Source organism: Rhipicephalus microplus, chromosome X, assembly GCF_043290135.1.
Source record: "Rhipicephalus microplus isolate Deutch F79 chromosome X, USDA_Rmic, whole genome shotgun sequence".
NCBI lineage: Eukaryota > Metazoa > Arthropoda > Arachnida > Ixodida > Ixodidae > Rhipicephalus > Rhipicephalus microplus.
Window position 1 is genome coordinate 116,795,966 of NC_134710.1, and position 12,940 is coordinate 116,808,905.

At 43.0% G+C, this 12,940-nt stretch overlaps 1 protein-coding gene across 1 annotated transcript in view; it reads left to right on the plus strand.

Annotated features, from left to right (window-relative positions):
• Cbp53E (Calbindin 53E) overlaps nt 1-12,940 on the plus strand; it is a 203,428-nt gene that overhangs the window by 143,074 nt on the left and 47,414 nt on the right. The gene's annotated exons all lie outside the window — the stretch shown is intronic.

The following is a 12,940-nucleotide window of genomic DNA, read 5'->3' on the forward strand; positions in this document are numbered from 1 at the left end:
GCTAAAGTGTCGAGTTTTTTTTTTTTTTTTCGCTTACTGACTGCCCACTCTGTTCTGCCGCCGGCAATGTAGCCCGCTGGTAAAGATTAAGTTAGTGGCTCGATGCCAAACAGAACGCCATCGACATAGTATAGACGCGTTGGAAGGGCATTTCGCCAGTCGTGTGCCCATTTATAACCCCCCTACAAGCGTTAGAGGAAATTCCTTGCCGGAAGCTATATCGCCGAACACGTCTGCACCATCAACGGAAGAGTAGTGAGAAAGAGAAAGGCGATGCTATGTTTACATCGTTCCTCCAGAAAAATGAAGCCCAAGCACCCTGCAATTCATGCGTTTCCACGTGTAAGGGCACGTGTGTGTGTTTCTGAGTGTATGTTTGTGTGTGGGTTTGTGTGTGTTTCTGTGTGTGTTTGTGTGTGTGTGTTTTTGTGTGTCTGTGTGTGGGTTTGTGTGTGTTTGTGTGTGTGTTTGTGTGTGTGATTCTGTGTGTGTGTGTGTCTGTGTGCGTGTGTTTGTGTGTGTGCTTGTGTGTGTTTGTGTGTGTGATTGTGTGGGTGTTTGTGTGCGCGTGTGTGTTTGTGTGTGTGTGTTTCTGTTTGTGTCTGTGTGTGTGCGTGTGTGTGTGTGTTCGTGTGTGTGTTTTGTGTGTGTGTTTGTGTGTGCGTGTGTGTGTGTCTGTGTGTGTGTTTGTGTGTATGTGTGTGTGCGTGTGTGTGTCTGTGTGTGTATGTGTGTGTCTGTGTGTGTGTTTGTGTGTGTCTGTGTGTTCGTTTGTGTGTGTGTGCTTGTGTGTGTGTTTCTGTGCGTGTGTGTGTTTGTGTGTGTGTTATTGAGTGTTTCTTTGTGTGTGTGTGTGTGTCTGTGTGTGTGTTTTTGTGTGTTTGTGAGTGTGTGTTTGTGTGTATGTGTTTCTGTGTGCGTGTGTGTTTGTGTGTGTGCGTTTTTGTGTGTGTGCGTTTTTGTGTGTGTCTGTGTGTTCTTGTGTGTGTGTGTGCGTGTGTGTGTGTCTGTGCGTGTGTTTATGTGTGTGTTTGTGTGTGTTTGTGCGTGTGTGTGTTTCTGTGTGTGTATATATGTGTGTGTGTTTTGTGTCTGTCTCTCTGTGTGTGTTTATGTGTGTGTGCATGTTTGTGTGTCTGTGTGTGTGTGCGTGTGTGTTTGTGTGTGTGTTTGTGTGTGTGTTTTCGTGTGTGTTTGTGTGTGCGTGTGTATGTGTGCGTTCGTGTGTGCGTGCGTGTGTGTGTGCGTGTGTGCGTTAACATCCCTCTCAAATAGTTGCATTCTTAAGCGCATCAATTATCTAGCTGATCAACATAATCTGCTTTCAGGTGTTAATAACTGCAAAGTGAAAAATATTTCTGAGAATTCACAATCAAGTACGTTTCCAATGCTGCAAAGATCAGAAAGTCTAGAAGGCTTGTTACAAGCATGCGAAGGGTTGATAAAATTTTTTTATTAATAAATGTTATACGTTCTCTTATACGTCGTGGTAATATTGAATCATAACTCAAAAAGCAAGTCGTTGATTTCTTGCAGCAATGTACAGACGCCGAAAGTTAGTGCATAGGAAAGGTGATTATTGACAAACTTTAACTACTTGCGTCAATCAACATCTTCCAAACACTTTACCTGCCATATTTTAAACGCCTGTCGTGTTCAAAAGCCACTTTTGTGCGCTTATCGCCAGGCATGAAAATGCACTCGGATTTCGTTTGCTTGTTTTCTGTACTCTAGATACCTTGAAGGAGTTTTGTGTTTACAAGTCCTTAAATTGCTTCGAACTAAAGCGTTGTATGCCTGAACCTGAGCTCGGAAAAGAGTGGTTGCAGCCCACATATAAGGAGTCTGTCGCTTTGCCAACAGGGTCTTTTTGCTTCTTATTCTTTTTCCGTGCAGCGATGGAGCGTGAAACGCAAGTGGCACGCGCAGCACGCCACGTACGCCAGCGGTCGCGCTAAGTCTTGCTTCACACAACCTCCTGCACCGTTCGGGGAACGCAACAAATGCTTCCCGCTTCTCTCGGGTGCCTCCGTGCTTGCACCGGAAGCAGCTAGCCAATCTAAAAACGATTTACGAGGGCATCTCATTCCATACCGGGACCAGTACAGGCACGTTCGAGGGTGAGAGAGACAGCGTAAAAAAAAACACTGCAGCATAGGATTGATGGTAGCGGAAGCGAATCGTTTTTCGCCCGGAAGAAAATCAAAAGTGCCCCGCGGGAGCTACCCGTCTGTACGTTTCTGAATTATTCCTTGCTGAATTTAGATATGCCTGGCACTAGATGGACAATGCAGATTGAGAGCGGTTCTTCGCCGTGACGGGGTCGATGTGAAACCGGAGCGGCGGTGTCTCCCGTTGTTCTCGTGATCGAGACTCCTGACCCGTGCAGCCGCCCGAGTAGCTTTACTATACTGTAAACCTTCATCCATCATAGGTCTCCCTGAACGAGACAGCATTAGAAAACTCGAAGTAACGCAACGCGTGTACAAATATTAGGACGAGTTCTGCTGTTTTGGAGAGGACGGCTGTTTCGAAGAACCCAGGCACTTCTGGCACTTTTGGGTGGCGCACTTTTCTTTAGATTGCTACTTTCTCAGCAATCCTTAACGTGATTCCAGACACGAATGTAGATGACAAGGCGGCTCTAAAGCAAGCGTTATTTTCTCGGGATATTATTTAATGGAAGATATGCAATGGCTATTTGGCATCGTGTTTATCGAACCACAGCATGGTCTACTTGTTTGTATTAATAAAAGATGGTAAACGTCTACTTTAACGCCAAGACGTTTGCTTCTGGCAGCCACTGATTTCTTGATCGTTTTCGCTTTAATGCAACAGGCATCGATTTCTCTAGTGATCACTGAGCTAATATGTGTTACGACTGTTCTTCTTCTGTCCTGAAAAGATGAAGAAAAATAATGCACTACTGTTTGCCTATGTCACTCATACGCGCATACAAACACAGACAAAAATGCACTCTATATATTACTCGCCGCCTAAAAAACATAATGCTATAATTCTCAACAGAGCAATGTTATTAATGGCACGGCTCGATTTAGGGATCAGTGTCCTCTATACTGTCGATCATCGATTCCACTTCCCTGCGTGCCCGTCGAAGTACCCCTCCAAGTGTCGAAACCTTATTTTGCCGATTTCGCTTTGTCTGCTCTTATCAATTTCTTTTCAAAAGCTATTGTACAAGTGCTGCCCAGTAAGAGAGCTTGCGGCATTAACGTGATGTCCGCGTGCTGCATGACCACACACTTTATGACCAGGAAAGGTAGCAGCTAAACTTCAAACTGAGGGCGCTTGGAACCAACAATTTTGAGGGGAAAAAAATCGCACGATGACCTCTTTCAGGCCTTTATAGGACAAGTGTTATTGCTAAAAAAAAGGACAATTCTTCTTTAGTACGTTCATGTTCCTGTCATATTACATTAAAACATCTGCAGACAGGGTTTGTGGGCTTGAGCCGATGTTTCGACAAATGGACATGTCAAGGCTAAAACTTTTTATCTAATATTATATATACGTTGACTCAGTCATTTGAGGTCGTAGCTTGGTGCATATTTGTAATAACAATTATTATTATTATTATTATTATTATTATTATTATTATTATTATTATTATTATTATTATTATTATTATTATTATTATTATTATTATTATTATTATTATTATTATTATTATTATTATTATTATTATTATTATTATTATTATTATTATTATAAATCAACTTTCATCATATATATCTGCCTGTACGTGGGCTGAGATATTGTTTTAGTGGAGACAAGAACATGAATATAGCTAGCTCAATTTGCGCTGCACCACTATTACTAATTTCTAGCTACCATACAAAACCTTTTCAAGCCAACCTTTATACCAGTCTGCTTATTTAAATTTTAACTCATGCCGATTATGTTGCACATTTCCCATTTCAGGCTTTTGGCAGCGAGTCCACCCAGCACCTTAGATTTTGGGGATCTTTCAACACAGGCGTTGAAGGCAATAACGTTCGACAGTTAGGTATCGTGTGCCGCGACTGAAAAATGATGCAAACTTATATAGTAAAGTGAAAGGCAAGCCTATGCGATCAATACAACCACCACTGAAGCGACCACCTCGTATATATTCGTGGATCTTAAAAGTTCAGCGACCAGTCTATCGGAGACATCAGTTTCCTCGCTGTCGCAAAAAGTATAAGCGCCGCGCTGAAGTGTGCGAAGCGTGTACGTGTCTTGAAGACGGAACGCGGCCTTCTATCTACCAGTCACAAGAATCTCCAGCTTCCAGCTGTGCAGTTCACTGCGCCGAAGCACAAACGTGTCAGCGTATAAGGGACACCGTGTTTCGCCGGAAGCGGATCTCCAGGGGTAGATATTGGTTCTGAAGGCGTGGACGTCCGAGCTTATTTTTTTTTCTTTCTTCCTTCCTTTACCGTGGGTCAGAGAACAATACAAGAGCGAACACCGAAGAGCGCCGGCGATACCGCACGACGGCCGTGCATGTTGCACGCCAGAGCGCCTTTCCGCGGGTCAAGTGCATTCCGCGCCTGAAAGCGAGCCCTTGCTGCGTACCACAGATGCTTGTATACGAAGCTCCACACTCGCGTCACATAAGCGAGTTCCACTGCGACAGGCCTGACGAGAGCGAAAGCGATCGCATAACACGGAAACGCGATGAAAAGGCATTGCCACCGTGGCGCAGTTCGTGCCTGCCTCAGTTGCCCCGTTTTCTGTTCATATTTCTCGACCATTCTTTCTTTTTTCTTCATTCATTCCTTAGAAAACAAGTAGGACTGGAAGCTTGAACGTAGCTGTTAAGATATTAGAGGCCCGCCATTCTCGGAACCGAAATAAACTGAAGCGTCAGGTCGGTCGTCGTAAAGAAAATTACTGGCGCAGAGATTTCATTGTGCGGGGCTACTTACCAATACGATGCCGTAAACCAGCGCTACACCACAACAGCCATTCCCACGCCGCCTTTCTCCTTTTTTTTTCCTCCGGCCCCTTGGTGTTATCGAGCCCCTTAGTGTTATCGAGCCTTTCCTGCTGTTGCAAATCAGCGTAAATTTTACGACACACGCGCTTTATTCTCGCCCTGCTTTTCTTTTCTAAAAAAAGCAATCTTCCTTTAGCTTCCAGTTTACTACATTGTAAATGTTTTGAAATGCGATAGAAGCGCGAGAAGTGTAACTCTCTTTAGTGCCCTGCTAACATCCTCCGGTGATTCACTTTTCTTTCCGAAACAGTGAAAGTAAAGGGTCAAGCCGCGGATAACAAGAAAAGTGATTACAAGAAACAAGAAACTAAGTTATATTGAACTTAAAGTAATGGAATTTTTTTTCACAAAGCTCGCTCTTGTTCAGCCACAGACTGAGCTCCCCATGGCTTATCCGAATTTAGGAATAAAGGGTGACGTTGTCCGAAAAGATTACTGTGTTCCATACCAAAAGTTTTAACAGTTTTTTTTTTGCATGTCAGTAGTCAGCCGCCCAAACATTACAACACCTGAAAGGTTCTGCTAGAGCCATTTGTTCAGACATACCTACTATCGTTAAAGAATTCATGTGAATAACTTGGAGCAGTACAGAGCGTGAGACTTTATATGAAGAACTTTATTCATTATAATAGAAAAAACACACTTTGTTCACTAACAAACGAGAAATAAACGGTTTGTACGTAAATACGTCCACCGTCAAAGTTAGGCTTAAATGCTAAAGACAAATAAAAGCATTTTAAGATGACACGCGTCTGAAGGAGATCCGAAAATTCTCCTCTTCCGGCTAGTAAAATGCGAGCCCTCTTGATGTGACACTTTTCACTATAACGGCAGTGCGTTAAAAAAAACTTTAAAATACTGACAATGAACAACCACTGATATCCACGACTTTCGATATGCAGCGTGTTTTGTTCTGCACTTTACAAGACACTACAGACGCATGCATTGCACTGAATCCACATGGCATTGCTTTGCATACAGTACTCGAGATTTATGTTAGAGTGTTTTGGGCCACGCTGGGCAGTGGTCATAAAATGACAAAAAAATGACATCTCTCACGAGGCTCGTACATCTGTGGCGGTTAGAAGTGGAAGGATGGCGGCGATCATCAATATAGATGGGGTCATTCCACAAGAATTGCTTTTGCTGACTCCGATGGTGAGGAGCGGGCATGTGCGCTATCCGCGTGAATGAACAGTAAAACAGGGAGCGCTGCGCAACAAAAAAAAATACGCTGCCTGTCTTGGCAAACATAGGCTGGCTGCATCTATTATGTATAAGTCACGACTACCGTAGCCCACGAAGAGCGTCACCTCGATAACTCGATAACTCCCATTGCACTGGTAACTCTAGAAGCGCTTTCCTGATTTAGTAATGAACAAGTGCATGCCAGTCCCACTGTGCTCTGTGGCTTTCTATCTCTATAGTATCCTTCATGTTGCTGTAGTATACATAAAAATACTTTTTTCTGGTTCTGCTAGGGTAAATCTGATTCGTCGAAGTAAGGAGTGCAATGACCTTGATTGTACCTGATTTCAGTACAATTTCTACATATCGACCTGCACTACATATACACAATTGTTGGCTGTCACGGCTTTTTTTTTCTTGAGCAGCTGCGCTTGAAGCTTGGATCAAGTCGTAGTATATCATAAAAGGGCCCTCCGTTCGTTCGCCTCTTACTTTTATTGCGATAGCAATTATATGGACACTCTCGGCTGGATTTGGCCGCGGCTGTCAGCGTCAGTGTCGCCGTCATTCACCATACATGTATACGCATCTACATATATGAAAACGCAAAAAAAGAAACATAATCCAGAAAAAGACTCCAGCGCGTGGAATTAAACGTCCGACCTCTGAGTTGTGAGTGCGAGGCATTAGCCACTGAGCCACGAAGGAGCACCTCTTTCAACGTTTAAACGGCAATCTATTTATATCTGCTACTTAGAGCTGGCGATCAGCATCTTGGAGGGAACTATCGAGTTTGCAGCATTACCAGTGAGATGGCGCAATGAGCGCGCTCTTACCTCTCACGCGTACTTTGCCCCGCGGAGAAGGGACGCTTACGCGTGCGCTCGCTTATCTCGCCGTGGGGACAATCGGACGCCTTGGGCTTTTACCGGAACAATTCTGTTGTAGTTACCGGATGCAAAAAGGTCACTGCACTTGTTGCACAGTCTCCGTTTGCGAAGAGGACGCGCTTTTCAGACACAGCAAAGTAACAACTGATATGCTTATTCGCATTCATCTGTACCTGTGAGTACGTTTCACGCGTGATTCATGTGTGAGAAACGGGGGGCACGTTTCGATTCACTTGCATTCTTCGCGTGACCTTCCAATTTGTTGCTCTCACGTTCATTGCTTCGCCTTTGCGGCAAAGCTGTGACTTTTTTCTCTGTTTGTTTTTTATGGTTGGCTGGGGTATTGCGCGGCCCTAATGGCTTTGATGATCAAAACAAATACAAAGAAAACTACAAGTATCTGGGCTTTTTTCTGCGAACGAGTAGTGCTGAGATCAGCTCTGTTTGGCATAAGTAATATTGGACGGCTCCGCCAAAATTTGTGTACTCATGACTTCATCTTGCAAGCTTCGTCTCGTAGGATTGCCTCACGACGCAAGCGCTCCTGTTAGTGATCTGTTTTTGTGATGCCACTCACGCACTTCCTAGCTTCATTAACACTTCTTTTAGAGGTGTATTCCGGGGACAAGTTCTCAGATAGTGAAGCAAAAATAAGCCATCTTGGTCAGCACAAACAACTGACTCATACTGAAATGCTACTGCCTGGCGGGAATCGAAAAAGTTTTGCTGGTTGTTTGAAACGTTTCGTGGAAGTGTTGTAGTTTTACGTGTGGCTGAAACGGACACTAGATAAAGCTTTGCATGAGCACGCTCAATTGATCATCTACTTAAGTTACGAGTTTATTTAGTGTCATCTTCTGTTTTCTTACTGCGTACTGCTAAGTTAATGTTGAGAAATTCTTCTCACTTTCCCTTTCCCCTGTGTAGGGTAGCAAACTGGGTTCAACCTGGTTAACCTCCCTGTCTTTCCTTTGCTTCGCTCTCTCTTTCTCTCTCTCACTCGCTCTCTCTCTCTCTCTCTCTCTCTCATGCAACACTTCTTATGGGAGGATTAATGCCCGTTCGTTTCAGAAGCCTAAAGTGTGTGGACAACATAAAACCGAAAGAGACGGAGAATAGTATTCTGGCATACTCCCAAGCAATGCGCTAGAGAAATGAAGTGGCTTGATTGTTTTTTTTTCATCGAACTGCACAATTAGTTATGAATGAGGGTTCAAGGCATAATGATAGGAAAGTGCAAAGGTTATTGCAAGTTTAACACGCACAAGCTTCATCTCCTACTCTTCGAGGTGGCTCAGTCATTCTTACTAAGGTGCCAAAGCGTAGCAAAAGGGGGGGGGGGGGGGTAAAATTATGCACATACTACGTGCTATATGAACCAGTGCATACAAGGCACAAAAAAACGCTCATTGCGACAACAGACTCGCAAGTAGATTTCGTAGACAAACGCGTCGCCCAGCCACATATGGTGTGCCCTTCAGAGACAGTGGATGTTTTATTCAGCGTTAAGACGTGTTGAATCACAAGACACGACGTGCATAGCTTTGTTGAAACAATCCACGGCGTCAGAGTACATAAAGAGACGCGCTGAAAATTTCGGCGATGAAATCAGACCCCGTATAGTCATATCTTCATTTTAAGCTAGAAAATTCGCATGCCCACGTTTTATACATAAATTGTCGCTGTGCGATGCGCCCAAGATACCAAGTGTCTCAACTCTCTGCCTTACGGGAGGTGATTTCGTAAAGCTGTTTCATTCCACGTTTTCAGGCACCACACCAGCGTATGGCCAAATTCTAGTGATAGGAAGGGCCATCCAAGATATTGTGTTTGTGTGTGTGTGCAGGTAAAGATTTTCCAGAAAAAATCATTACGCGTGGGGCGTGTTTCTGCCCAGCTGCTTTCGCGATGTCTAACGCTGCGCTGAATTTTTAGGTGCTTCTAAGAACATTCACGAAAAAAAAGAAAAATAATAAATACTAAATTTCTAGTCTTGCTATTGCAGCGAGAGCATCGAGTGAAGTTATACCAAGCATCTTGAGATCTGTAGCCCTTTTTGCGATTAAAGTTAGCTTGGAATTACTGTTCATACTATAAAGTGCATTGCGGTGCTTCCCTTACCTGCGTTTTCGTCCGGCAAGGCATACTTTTCTCTCTCTCTCTCTCTCTCTCTCTCTCTCTCTCTCTCTCTCTCTCTCTCTCTCTCTTTCACTCTTTTACAGGATACGCTCAGCTACGACATCACCCATGACACTCTTTTGCAGCTTTTTTTTTTAGACAGAAGAAAGAACGAGAGCATGCGCAGGAAAAGTAATTAAGAAAAAGTATTTTGCACAGTCACTCCTGTCTGAATTAATGTTGCAACCACTACTCACGCGTCACCGTAGGTGAAATAGAATGCATAATCAATCACTGTAAAATGCAGGACTGGTCGCATCGCACAGCTTTCATCGAGACCCCTTGGTTAGATGAACAATGTATCTTTTAATTCAGTGTGTAGTTTGCGCACTAGAACAACAACCTTAATCATTATGAGGAACACTGTAGTGTGGGGCTACAGAAATATTTTAACCACCCGGGGTTCCTTAAGATGCACCTAAATTTAAATATACTAGCGTTTCTACATTTGTACCTTATCTAAATGCAGCCACTGTGGCAAGGAACCGAACCCTTTGTCTCGAGATCATGTCATGGCGCCAGAACTGCTACCATTTCGATTCTAACTGCTTTTTGGTAGATTGCATATAGTTTACACCTGTGAAGTGCATTTGAAAAAGAAAGCAAAATAAATAAATAAATAACTAAATAAATAAATAAATATATATATGTGCATTGAACTAGACACTTGAATGCAGCAGCGAAAGCAGAAAAAAAAGTTGAGAAAGCTTGTCGCGAACTTAAACGCATCCTTTCGTACGGCTGTGAAATGTGCGATGTGGGATGCCTATCCTGCTTTCCACGAGTAACAAAGAGCGAGCACTAGTTTCTTTGCCAAATATTGCTTACACGGGTGACAATTCCTTCTTGAAGCATCATTTTAAGTGCTGAAAACACCACAACTACATATGCGTTAATGTTGACTGATCTTTTTTTTTATAAAACCACTTTTTAAATACAGTATGATATCCCATTTATACTTATATCTGGCAATATAACAAAAGCGTTTCCAGTTTAGAGATTTGAGATTTCATACGTAGCATTATGTTGCTTATTCTCAAGCCATCATTTTCGAAGATTAACAGTTAACTTGTTCCGAAAAAAAGGCAGCGTAAGTACGCCCATCGCTTGAAAAACTATATGTGGCATTCTAACTTCCCATTTCATGCTTTTAAGAACTTAGTTTACTCAACAATTAGGTGAGGTTTATTTCATTTACTTTTAACTTATTTAACTGGCTGACTTCGGCACTACTATCATCCTGGGTGCACTATAACACCGAGTTTCGAGCCAAAACTCCGACATTAAGATCCAGTCACGTCAGTCGAATAAGTGCATGATACGCAGTGCTAGATTGCAAAATGAAGCATGCGCCTGCCGTATTTAACCATGGCCATCTTAGCGGACAAGAAATAAAACGTTGGCAAATCCTGTTTTACCTAAAATAATAAACACCACATGTACAATACAGACATGTTAATTGGGCTCATTAGAAACATTATTAAAATAATTTTGTTAGCTCGCATACCTATCAATGTTTCCGCTATACGATAGGTCTCCTAATCACATCGTGGTTTTGGCACATCAAATTTGGGTAATACTGAATTACGTATCCCTGTAATTTGTTGGGTGGCACGAATCTGACGTTTGTGTGCTGCCACCAGCAATATGTTTGCGATTAGAAAACAACGTGAGAATATCATGCAAGCAATGCGGAATGTTTATCAATTAAGCCGTGGTGTATATTGTTAGGCATAACACTACGTATTAAAAGGCAGCTTATCCCTAGCGATGCCAAGACTGAAGGTAGTGCGTAGCTGGGCAGGCTTCTCTGTTTTTATTTGTTTTTTCCTTTCTTTTCTCTTTTTCTTTGTTTTTCTCCTTTCCAATGTGTTTTTCCCTCTTTCTTTTTCTCTTTATATCATCCTCAAGGCATACGAAGAATAAGAGGGAGAATACTTCTCTTTAGTGTGAGCGCGCACTTAAACAGCTAGGGTATATGTACTGTTACATGTGGTATGCCAAATCTAGGACAGCATACAACGATGACAGCATACGTCAGAATAATATCCCTAAAGCACCCCGCACCTAAAAGTTGACTTTGGTTAGAGATTCGTTATGTAATTTCGCGTGAACTGTCAGAAAAATGCCTGCGCCTGTAAAGCGTGCTTTTTTGCACATTGACGCTTATTGGGGATAAGCCTAACGCGTGTACATTGTGAGAGAAAGTTGCATGTTCATGGCAAAGATAATGCCCGCAGGAAGCATAAAATTTGTACACAACACGGTAATGTGTAAAATTTAATAGTGAAGTTTTGCAGATTTAGTAACCTTTTTATTCTTTTTAGGTTGAACTTAGTTCGTAGAAATTACCTAATACAGACAGCGCTGCACTGCCTTTAGGGTTGGCTTTCTCAAAGGGGCGGATTATAACACCCTTTATAAACTATAATCTTTAAGCAGCTAATTGATAAAATTCACTCAATATTCTTTTCATTTACAACTTCAGGGTGCATCGTTCAACTTCGAAACTTGCGAATGGCTGAATTTTCAAGCTCACGATTACATCACTTTTTTGGTTTTCGCTTATATTGGCAATTATCAGCCTTTTTTTTAATATAAGCCCGGCCTAGCGCAGCTTTTCTAGGCACCGTAGCATCCACTTAAGCCGCTTTCAGGAAGTTTCATGACGACGAAAGAAACATGGGCGCCAATAACACCATGGTCTACTTCTGTGACAGTGACGAATTGTCCGACAACTTCGAAGTTTCATTGAGCTGCAACGTGGACAGAGAAGAGCTGAGCGTGTCATCCCAATAAATAAAACCAGCGGCAAGGGCGACGTGAACCATTGAGTCATTCGCCATTCTTTTCGCGTCAGTACAAGCCGCATTTAAGATCACGTACCTCAACAGATGAAGCGTACCTTGGGGCATTGGCTCCAAATGAAATACAGGACAACATCCGCGGGAGCATCTTGGCTCTATACATTGTGCGTATGGCCTCATTAGCCATCTTGCGCCAAGTCACTGACCTCGACGCTACACAAGTAGTTGGCTACCGGTATCATCTACGACATCGGTTTTCCTTTTTCAAACGCTGATTTGCCAGTACCTATGAAAGCAGTTACAGATGAAGGTGGTGTTAGACACGTTTTTCGCATTGACAAATTGCGTTGTGTTAAGGTGATATTCAAAGGCTGATTGCTTTCATCACACATAGGCAGGAGTTTTCGCCGTATGTTTCATCCTCCTGTACAAAAGCCGCTCCAGTGTTGCAAACGCATAAAGCTGGCACATGTGAGCAGTGCTGCAGGAGCATGACCAATGCACCCACTTCCCCGCCACTCACGCAACTTACCATGGTAGGAACCCGCGTACCGTATTGTTGTGTCTGCTGGCGCTCAATTGATGAGAGCACTGTGCTAACTGCGCATGCGCCAATGGGTGTCAAAAGCAGAGTGCCGCTTCGCGCATGCGCCCTTCTTGTCCGAGCCACGAACCCACAAGCGTGGGACAATAAACATCACTACCCGGTGCTTGTCTGGTTCTTTTCAAAACGTCTGTTGCAAACGTAACATGTGTGATGTCAGTTCACGTTAAAGAAGACAAGATAGTCAAAATTTCCGGCGCCCTTTACTGCGGTGTGTCTCATAAGCACATCGTGATTTTGAGACGTAAAGCCTAAGATTTATTCTAATTAT